The sequence below is a fragment of the Ziziphus jujuba genome, chromosome 10, assembly GCF_031755915.1.
Source record: "Ziziphus jujuba cultivar Dongzao chromosome 10, ASM3175591v1".
Classification (NCBI taxonomy): Eukaryota; Viridiplantae; Streptophyta; class Magnoliopsida; order Rosales; family Rhamnaceae; genus Ziziphus; species Ziziphus jujuba.
In genome coordinates, this window is record NC_083388.1 from 21,850,586 (window position 1) to 21,862,255 (window position 11,670).

At 35.4% G+C, this 11,670-nt stretch overlaps 2 long non-coding RNA genes across 8 annotated transcripts; one reads left to right on the forward strand and one right to left on the reverse strand.

Annotated features, from left to right (window-relative positions):
* Positions 1–203: 203 nt before the first annotated feature.
* On the reverse strand, positions 204–6,352 carry LOC125420797 (uncharacterized). 7 transcript variants are annotated; one of them, XR_009634397.1, is made up of 5 exons: positions 5,902–6,352; positions 4,904–4,982; positions 4,657–4,810; positions 4,082–4,184; positions 204–3,989 (listed from the first exon to the last, which is right to left on the reverse strand). It is a non-coding gene; the product is annotated as an uncharacterized LOC125420797 (long non-coding RNA). The 7 variants fall into 7 exon arrangements; XR_009634398.1 differs by having other exon boundaries at positions 204–3,266; positions 3,517–3,989; positions 4,082–4,810; XR_009634400.1 differs by having other exon boundaries at positions 204–2,180; positions 2,505–3,989; positions 4,082–4,810.
* A 1,199-nt stretch (positions 6,353–7,551) lies between these two features.
* On the forward strand, positions 7,552–8,562 carry LOC132799773 (uncharacterized). Its single transcript, XR_009634643.1, has 3 exons — positions 7,552–7,590; positions 7,921–8,245; positions 8,340–8,562. It is a non-coding gene; the product is annotated as an uncharacterized LOC132799773 (long non-coding RNA).
* The last annotated feature ends 3,108 nt before the right edge of the window (positions 8,563–11,670 follow it).

Here is an 11,670-nt window from a genome sequence, read left to right on the forward strand (position 1 = left end):
GAAAATGTAGGATAATTTATGTAATTCGTCCACAAATCATGCCATTAAGTTACAAGTTGGTCCTGCAAATTATACACTGCTCCTCAAATTAAATTTTTAGGACATTTTAGTCAAGTCCCCATAACCTTAACGATATGAATAGAAAATTGACTAGGAACCCTGTTGCGATTCTATGAATTCAACGATTAAAAAGCCACAAAAAATAATAATAATAATAATGTTTAAAGATCAACTTGTAACTTGCAACATAGTATAGGGATCAATAATGCAAACTACCCTTGTTATTATAAAGTAAGCCAAGATTACCAGCTAAGAAATAAAGGCCCGACAAAGAAGACCGTGCTACCTTATTATCCAACTAATTAAATTCCAGATCAACAATCCTCTTTTGCTACCAGTCAATTTTCTTAGTATCAGCTCTATAGCATTTTTAGTTTTGCTAGCAGAATCATCAACTCCATTTGCTTTATACATTTTTAAAATCCAAACTTCAAAAAATTAAATAAAAATAAAATAAAATGAAGAAATAATGAAACTTAGTACAATATGGCAAGCAGTAAGGATATTTACCATATGTTTATCATCATTGAGCTGAAATTGTAATCTCACTTGGCTCATTGGTCTATATGATGTAATCTGATAGGAGGACTGCAACACAACATGTTCTATATATAAAAATGTCATACTTCACAACACATACACTTTATAATAATATTTGTTTAAGTTAATATTTTCACCACCACATGTTCAACTCGATTTTATGGAAAAAATTATTTTAAGAGGATTGCAACACCATATACTAAATGCAACTTCTTCCCTCCTACTATTAATAAAAATGAGCTTGTATTGGTCTCCCTTCCCATTTATCCAAAGACAAAACACAAACACAGCTTTGCATGGAAAAATTTGATGCCATTTTATGAAAAATAGATGATCAATGGAATCCACATGTCAATTTGTAATTTAATTGACAACCGTTAAATGTTGACTTTTCCATATTAAATTTTTAATATTGCTTATAATGGTGGTCTAGCTGTGCAAGTAGACCTACTGGCGAGGAAATTACCAAACAATATTTCAATCCCTACACGTCACACTGGTTACACTGTCGCATATGAACCAATAACTCTTTGGAAGTCCACTTACAAACTAAAAACAAACTAATGTTTCCAAATTAATTAAAGCTGTATAAGTAAAAAACATGTTGCATGTACACGTCCAGAAATTAAAAAAAAATTGCAATAATAATAAAAAAAAACATCTTACAGGTTACATGTAGAGTGCATGCTTGACTAACCTGAGGTTAAAGTCAAATAAGCATCCGAAATGAACGCAATCAGCCAAAAAGGATAGGAAAGTAAACAATTAGGAACCACCAATATAAATGCATATATCAGCCCCTCAGAACTTCTCTAATGAGATTATTCAATAGGACAGGACCAATCAGCAATACTTACTAATTATCATGAGCAGTTGATAAAAAGGAAAAATAAGAACACCTGAAAATGTATGCTAAGAAATGATGTTATAATGAGAAATTTTCGGTGTAGCTGTTTCATGTTTAAATCCATTTTAATAAAAAAAAAAAATTTTAAAAAAAGGACAAATTTTCTGTGTATTATTCCTTGAGAATATTCGATTAACAGTGCCACACACAAGTTTTAAACAGCTTACTAGATAGCAATACAAACCTAACAAATAATTAATAACAATATGCTTGTTACAATTTCTAACTGCTCTGCTGCTAGAGCTTTCCTTTTTGTTACTTAAGTTTGTTATTGAGTTAATTTATAAACCTAAGTTTTCTTATGCAAAACCAAGTTAATAGGTTCTTTGTTAGTTTGTTTGTTCGTTTGTTTTTTTTTTTGTGTTCCTCAAATATGTATATATACATATGAGCAGTTTGGTTGATGGGAAAATGCTGAAAAGACAATTAAACACAAGTAGAGTTAATTGCAAATAATCTTTACCTTCTCTAATGTATGCAAGGCTAAAACCATTATGGTAAAACATGCAGCAATTGGAAATATTATGCAGTATCAGGAAAAATGAAATTCATGGAAATTAAACAGGTAAAGATTGAAGAAACAACAGAACTAAAAGGTCCACACCATTCAAGTTCACTTCGTCCAAATGAAGTACATACAACCACTTTGGGAACCCGAGATCTATATGCATACCTGAAAATCAATCTCCCATAAGATAACAATCTAAACATTTCATGTTATAATTAAAAAAATTAAAAAAAATTAAAAAAAAAAAGAAGAAGAAAACCCAACTCAGCAGTGCAAAGTGGACCGATTCTGTAGAAAATAAATGAATATGAGAAATGGTTCCAGGGCAAAAAATGGAATTCACTTCATCTTTTTATGTTTATCTGTTTGTTCATATTTCTTTTTGTCTTTTTAGATTGGTATCAATCAAAAACAATAGTCACATTCAATTCCAAAATAACAGTTACATGAAATTTGTAAAGTGGTAAATCTAAAGGAAGCATTTATTACCTAGACCAGGAGAACTCAATAAACTGCTCATCAAAACCATATCATATACAGCAATCTGTTTATGAGGAGTTGCAAATAAAAAATTAAGAACCAAAAGTTATAATGAAAATTTATTCTGGTATACAACTTGAATATGCATATAAGTATACTACGCCTCATAGAAGATCTAGATGTTGATTTCTGAAGAAGTCAGGATTTACAGATAGCATGTCATGCGCAAGCTCATTAAGAACAGATGAACATACTCCAGTTAAAGTACTCCATATTTTGGGAGTATGAAAACTCCAATTAAAGGACCAACAGCAATGCTAACATATGTCTGCAACCACTCTCCGACTTTATTTTCATTTTTCCATGCAAAAAGACAAAGCTCATAATCTAGATTTCCAAATCCAAGAAAAAAATGTCTACAAGCCTAAAAGTCATAGTTATTTACTCGAACTGCCTAAGGACCAAATAGCAATGCTAACATTTGTCTACAACTACTCTCCCACTTAATTTTCAATTTTCCATGCTAACATCGAATACATGTTCTATCACACTCCTTTTGCCATAAATTTTAAGTGCAGTTACTAAAAGAAACAAAAAAAAAAAAAAAAAAAAAAAAAAAAAATGCTTGAAATTAATAGTAAGTTCAAATATTGATTTGAGAACATTGCCTAGTAAAACACAGAGGAAGGACAAAACTAGACTGTTATTATTAGATCATATCATGTCAAAGCATTGGAAGAAGCATTATTGCATGAGCATAGAACCGTCTATCTGCAATAGAAGAGTAAAAGCGTTACATATTAAAAGAGGTAAATCATGCTGATAGCTGCAATCACATTTATGAATCTACTATTTCTTTGTAATTAGTAAAAATAAATAAAGAAATAAACAATCAATCAGACAGTGCAAATAAGAGAATTTACAACATATCTTCTACCTCAAATTTGTTAAACAGAAACTAATTTATAATGAAGAATTGTATAAAAACCTGGAGGTGTTAGATATATTTCCGTATTGTTACCTGTGGTATCAACAAGTTGCTGCTTAAGACAGTAACAGAACCCACAAGTACAACAAGCTAACTCCAACCCTGCATCATTAACTCAAAACTAGCATGGATACCCAATACATCATAAGATAAAAATATTGAAATGCATACCTGAACATAGCTTGTGGACACAAATTTCAACTACTTGATTTCTACTTCTAGGCCAAACAATGCAATAAAAGAAATTAAAGCCAAATATATAACTAACAAATGAAAACCTTGGCTGAAATAGGAATCAGCAAAAACAAAAATTTTTGAATTATCAATTTTTTTTATCCCCTTCATTTTCCACCTAACTGTCAATGGTCCTTTAAAGAAGTTTAACAAAAATTCAAGATAGAAAAAGTTTACCAACATAAAGGCGATTCTTCCAATACATAACCCTAGAATTGTTGAACATAGGGAAGCAGTCCTATTGTCCAAGCGTGTTGAGGGAGTTGTTAATTCTGCAGTTGCAGAGGAGTCATCAATCACAAAGACGAAGAAGAAAGACAGTGGAGAAGGAAGAAAATAAATCATCTGTACTGTACTACATTACCAGGTGTAGCAACTCCAATTGTGTCACCAAGAGAAACTTCAAAGCAGCCCATTTCATGAAGTGTTTTGGCCACATATGCCACTTTCGACGGTGGAATTTCTCCCTCAACAGGACAACCAACAACAAATGATACAAACATGATCAAAGTTGGTGCCAATTCATTAATCTCAGAATGGCATAAAGATAATGTATATTTCTCCCCAACAGAAGCAATAAATCATAATTTTTGCTCGACAAGACTGGCAAGCATTCATAGAAGCAACTATAAGCAAACTGTTATATAATATCATATTATTCTAGAAACTAATACAGAGCTCCTATACCAAATACCATTCAAGTCAATTTCATGAATGACAACCAAGTCTGACAAAATTAAGATTTTAATCATCAGAACTTAAAATTGCAGTAGAAGCTCTACTACTCCAAATGAGCAAATAAGTACATATAAATGGACCAAAAAAGAAAAAAAATTCTGGACAAAATCATCATATAACCATCTGTTGGTGTACTGCAGAGTGAATCAAAGGTCCATGTTCCAAGAGGTAGACAGAGAAAGAGATGAAATGGGAACATACCTTTGAACAGGAATTGAGAACTCCTCCACAATGTGAGTAACAGCAGAATAACAAGCAAGAATTTCTTCAATTCTACAATTGACGTTTGACTTTGAAATTGGTTCAGAAGCTGATACAAAACCTGCTATTTCCTTTGCACCAGCTACAACAGCAGCTTCAAAGCCCCACAGGAAGTCGATGTAGCATGTCAGAGAATCCCATTACATAAATATGATAGTATTTGAATTATATTATCAACATTACTCACCTTTGGATTAGGCGTCAAAACGGGCAACCTGACACCGTCAAAATAACAAGCTGCTTCCATACATCCTTACATCTGCTAACTAAATAAAAAGAAACAGAACAAATAATGTATCACATTAGTAGGTTTCATCTTAAAATGTAAGATGCCAAATGTATGAGAGCGAAAGAAAGTAAACCATCTAAAATAAAACTGCACTAATAACTCCAGAAATATGTTGAAATGAAAATAAGTCTGAGGTTTGAAAACATACAAGTAAGCTAAATCAAAAAAATAAGTCACGAGCAATGAGAAAAGATAGTTTTAGTGTCTTCTTTGTTTGATAGCACAGCCCCAAACATAAGCACTCAGAAGCAAGAATTATAGCTACTAGGGTCTCTCATAAAGTAGAAGCAAATGAAGTCTTGTTGATACCACCAATAAATCACTCTCATTATTAGTATTATTATCAGTATCACCATCGATATCAAATTTTTATGTTTCTTGAAAATTAAATGCATAGAGATGCATAACATTACCAGGTGTAGAAAAGAATTATATCAACTAATTGATTTGATAACAAAGAATTATAACGAAAATCGGGAGATGTTCTGATGTTAGATTCCCATATTGTTACCTACGGTCTCAACAAGTTGCTGCTTGAGACTACTTAAAAACCCATAAGTACAAGAAGCAATCTAAACCCAACCATGCATCATTAACTAAAAACTAGCATGCATATTGTCATATACAGATCATAAGATAGAAATATTGAAAAGCATAAGCATGTGGGCACAGATCCTTCTTATCAGCCAAACAAGGCAATAAAAGAAATCAAAAGACAAAGATACATGGTAAAAAAATTAAAAAATAAAATAAAATCCAAGGCAGCAATAGGGATCAGCAAACCAGAAAACCATAATCAAAAAAAAAAAAAAAAAAAATTGGGATAATCATTTCTTGTTATTCCCATTTACGGATAACAGTGAATAATTAGAAATTAAAGAAAAATAAATGAGTACCGACAGAAAGGGGATTCTTGGATTACATAACCCTAGAAGGGTGGAACATAAGGAAGTGTGTCGTATCGTCCAAGGCGTGTCAAGGAAATTGTTGATTCCGCAGTGACAGAGGAATCATCATCATTCACAAACAAGAAGAAGAAAAAGAATAGACACTGGGAGAGGAGAAGAAGATGGGAGAGGAAAGATACAAGGGAGAGAAGAAGGAGGAAGAAAAGCAAGGATACCGGGAGAGAAGAAGAATGAGAGTACTTAAGCAGGAGGAGGGACGATGCGAGAGAAAAGGAAGAAAAAGAAGAAGAGAGACACCCCAGAGAAAAAAAGGAGAAGAAGAAGAAGAAGCAGCCTCGGAATTTATAAGAATACGTGGAGAGAAACAGAGATGGTGCAAGACTCTTTTAAAGTTAAAATTAAATTAGAGGGGAAGAAGAGAAGAAAAAAGTTGGAATTTTAAAGACAGAGTAGGGAGAGAAACAGGGACATTCTGAAACCGTATAAATTCAAAACGGCTATTGGATTTTCAAATCCAACAATGACTATTTTATGTATCTTTTTCAATTTAATGGAAATTTTAATTGGGGAATTTGGCCCTTTGCCCTCACGGGCAGGGCTTTAACTGAATATACCCCCTCTTCTTTTATTTTTTTTTTATTTTATCCTTTTATTTTTCAATAATTCTAAAATATCCTTGTATCAAAATTAAATATTTTTACCTGTTTTTTTTTTCATTTTTTTTTTCACCGGCCTTTCTCTTCTCCTTCATCACCTTTCTCCCAAAGCTGGCTCACCTCTTCTCATTCATGAAGATTTCTTTACTTAGTTGCCTATTTGCCAAACAACCTAGTTTTATCTCTCAGGTCACTAAAATTCCATACATACCTGTTCAATTTGATAGTTCGGAATTTGAAATTAGGGTATTGTGAAGAAAGAGAATTTTAAAAGAATTAGGGTATTGCGTTGCCACCTCGTTACAAAAAATTCCTTTTTCTTCCACGCAATCCAATACCCAATAGCCCAAACCCCTCTCCATCGTCTTTTCGTTTCCTCTGCCTTTTGTTTTTTTAAGAAAAAAAAACATTACATTACTCAAAAATTTAATTTAATATCCTTTTTCAACCTTCTCGTTGTTATTTCTTTTTGTTCCTTTGGTGTTTCTTCAACCCTTGTTTTATGTTTCCGCGAACCAGAGAATCAGCCAAACTGTTTTCTAGATTGTTAAGGCTTCAGAAGAAGCTGCGTACGTCAGAGACCTCTCAGATGATTTGCTGCAGCCAACTACAAAACGGTCTCACAATGTCTCAACCAAGGAAGTCATATTGTGGAAAAATTTTAAGTGCCAACAATTGAAGTGTTCCCTACAGCCGCTCTAACACCTGCACTAGCAGCACCAGAGATGAGAATGAGTGAGTGGTCCTGAACCTCCTTTCATTTTGTCGCTTTCCATCATTTTTTGGGTAGAAAATTTGTTAGTATATGCAGACTTTCAATTGTTGCAGTAATTATGATGTAGTGTCAAGTATGTATGCAACTATAATTAGTGCCAGATTAATAAATTCCATAAGCAAGGAAATTTATCTTGTTCTATTGCTTTCTTTAAGTACTCATCAGAAAATCTATCTTCAATATTGCAGACTGAGGGAGGAATGAGAAGCCCTTTGTTGGAGAACCCGAATATATCCCCCTAGAAAGGTAACCATGCCGAGTAGATATTGGTAAAATGCATTAGAAGGTTCTTAAACAGTCATGACATGAAGGGGTTAAAAAAAAAAAAAAGTTTAGAGAAGAAAGAACAAACTTCTGAACAATAATAATTATAATTAATTTCTCAATACCTTTGTCCAAATTTTGTGTTCATCTTTGGTCATAATGAAGGACCTTTGTTTGTGTTAGGAAATCACTCTAGATTTTTTGAATAATTTCTTAGATGCTATATACATAATTTTAAATGTTTTGAGTTTCAGGCCAAGGTGTTATTACTCTTTGTACTGACTCTTTCGAATGTGTTAATGGATGATGCAGGCTTGCCAGACAAGGCATCAACAACAAGATTTGCATTTGGTTGGGTGGGTTCGTCCCTGTGGTACTGTCAAATAGCTGGTGAAAATCTGAGAGTTTCGATATGTTTGCCTGCATTTGGGAAGCTTCACAAAAAAGTATTGCAGATGCCTTCTGTGGGTTTGGGTTATCAAATGTTGAACTAAGCGAGCTTGTCTTGTCCTGTGCTCCCTTTTTGCTTTGTATAAACATTCTTTTTGGAAAAAGGAATATATATATTTAGGAATCAATTTCTAAAATGATTAATAGGAAGAGTAACTCTTGGAATCCGTCATTTCTATTACAATAGGTATGACTCAAAATTTGATATGCAGCAATATTTGGTGGTGATTATACTGAATGTATCATTTTTTTGGGACAATGACCAAGATTTTTTCTTGCAGTCTTGATATTACAGATAATAAAATTCAAACCATGCCATGGGCAACAATTCTTGAAAAGGTTGTCCAGCTACAAAGTTTGCAACAGCTTTGTGTGGTTAAGGATCTTTCTGCTCATGATGTGGTGATGCAATTGATGCAGAAGGAAAACTACTTGATCAGAATGCTTAACAAGGGAGTACTTGCATTTCCAATCTCAAAATGGGTCCCTGGTGCTGGTCCAACTGTCAAATCATGTCAGGACCCGTCCAGAATTCCTTCCCCGGAACCCTAGACAAGCCCTGATCCCAGGGAAACCCTACCGGACCCTCCAATGGAAAATCCGGCAGAGCTTCCCCTAAGGGATGGACTTACCACAAATTATCTGCACTGAAAACACACTTCTATACTCATCCCCTTATTCCTTCCGCAAACTACAAATTGTTCCACAATTTACAGCACTTCTCAACAATAACAACAGTCTAGTGCATAAATAAAACATAAGTGTCCCAATAGTATACAGAGCTTTAAGAAGTGTTAATCAACAGAAATACAACAAGGCTGAAAGAAATAATACACTGAAATGAAAGAGTACAGAAGTACTTCTCGAAACACAACAGCAGCGGAAAACTTGGTTCGCTCCGGAAGAACGTCTACCACCACTTGCACCTAAGGGAACGGAATTTAAGAGTGTGAGATACTAATCATCTCAGTGAGTGACCCTAACTACTGAACACCTGTAGTGATAATAAAATAATATTAATAGAAATTAAGGAATAGAACAAATACCAACAATTAATAAATAAATAATAATAACTGTTGGAAAACAATAATTTCTCTCAAAACTCTCACAAATCGTTCCGTTTGAAATGTTCCCTTTTTAAAATCTTTTCACAAAACCCGATGTACGTACTTCCCGAAAACCAAGGGGTTAAACCATTTGATAAACAATAAATAAATCAATACATACCCCAATATATAATTAAAATGTAATAAATTATAGTAAATAATTTTTGAACATTTTTGGGGTTTAACACATTGTTTGCAAATTACACCTGACGCACCACACCATATACCGGTGATGCCCTCCGATACCCAGCGTCCCGAGCACCGACTGGCGGGGGGGTTAAAGAGAGAAACCTGCAACGGCACTTCGGCGTCCCGACAGTACCGCTGCTAAAACCATCATCCCGGCTAGACCTGGCAATTTGGATCATGACATGGCGACACGACTCAAAAACGACATGGAATAAATGGGTTTGAGTTTATTATAAATGGGTTCGGGTCATAATCGGGTCAATCCGTTTAACACGATTATTAATCGTGTCATTTTCAGGTTGACCTGTTTAACTCGAAATTGACCCGTTACGACCCATTTATTAATCGTGTCATTTTCGGGTTGACCTGTTTAACACGATTATATACCTATTACAACCCATTTAAATTTAATTTTAAATTAATATTTTATCACTAATATAATATTTAATAACTAAAAAATTTTATAAATTAAAAATTTTATAAAAATAATTTTCTATTACTAATTTTTTAAAAACAAAAAATACATCTTTAATAAAACAAAAACATAAAAATAAAAAAAATAAAAAAAATTTCGGGTTAATAGGTTAATTTTCGGGTTAACGGGTTAATAGGTTAGTTTTCGGGTTAATAGGTCAATTTCAGGTTAACGGGTTAATAGGTCAACACGACCCGTTAAAATAATCGTGTTAAACGGGTCGTGTCGTGTTGACCTGTTTATAAACAGGTCGGGTTAGTGTTTTAGGTACCTGACACGATTAATAAATGGGTCGTGTTCGGGTTAGGCATTTTTGACCCGATTATTAAACGGGTTGACACGAACACGACCCATCAACCCGAATTGCCAGGTATAATCCCGGCCAAGGAGGGGGGCGGCTGTGGCCAATAACAAACTTGCCTACCCACGGTCCAATGGCAACTCACGGGTGAAGTAATAACCGCGCGCTAAACCACATAATACCTGCGCGCTACCACGTGTCTATACACCAGAACACCAATACTGTATGAGTGCGTCTAAAAATAAACATTATTAACCAACCGTACCGTTTTCCAAAATTACCATGGGAAATACATTAAATGCACACACTTACCATCCCACATATTTTTATTTAATCAAACCGGTACGAAACATTGATAACCAACAAACCACAATTTCCTCGAAGTACGAGATGCAACCATAAAAATACCGCGGGCATAATTTATAAAATTTAAACAAATATTTTCGTAAAATATTTAACCCAATTATGCTCGAAAAATTAATACTGAAAACCACGTACAAATACTACCGTAATACACTTTGCTCATGCATAATAAATAAATTAAACCACAATAAAACTATAATTAAATCACACCACATGAGCATAATTTAAATACCAATTTAAATACCAATTAATTATAATTAATTGCCTAAAATAATTTTTGAAGGTGGGTCACTCACCTTGAGGGCGTAAATCAACTAAGATCCTCCTCGGGATCAACTCCACCACTCGTACGCGCACCTAAACAACCACAGTGTACCAACCAAAAATATTAATATTTTATTCGGATAATTCCCAAATGGGTACCCGGGGAGCGAACACCAAACGATATCTAAAGGTTACGAGTTATATACATAATCGAAGCTCGCGTGATGAGGATCACGGATCCAGTCTTACTTTCCGGTGATCGGACTCGACGGGGTCGGAATCTCGCCGGAAAGCTTTTCGGGTTTCGGCTCCACAATTCTCCCAAACCGTCACGAATTGGTGGAAACGGATGCCGGATTCAGGTTCAGGAGGTCGAAAACAGTGGACTAGAGTCGACCGGGAAACTGGGTACTCGCCGGAACAGTAACTTCCGGCGAGCCGCCGCGGTCACCAGCAACCGTAACCGGCGGTGGCGCGTGCGGTGGCCGTTGGCTGTGATTTTTTGCAGATTTGTAGATCGTGGGGAGAGCAATCCAACGGGACCGGCGGTGAGGCAAACGGAGGCCGGACGGCGGAGAAATCACGGTTTGAAGATTTCCGACCCCTCGTCGGAAAACGCTCCGATCCCGGCGTGTCAGTGGTCCGATGGCCATGAAACTTGGTGGGTCGGCCGGACTTGAGGAGAGGATGAAGGGTGTCTGGCGCGTGTGGCCGGAAAATGGCCGGAAATGGGTCGATCGGTGGTGGCCGGCGGTGGAGGGAAAAAGTCACCGCCGATCTTCGAACGTCCGATTCGGGCGCGTCCGGTGGCCGATCGCCGTGAAACTTTGAGCTTTTGCCAGAAATGGGGAGGGGAACCTTGCTGGCCGGTGCGTGTACAGTAGGTCGGCCGAAAAATTTAAAAAATTCCGGCG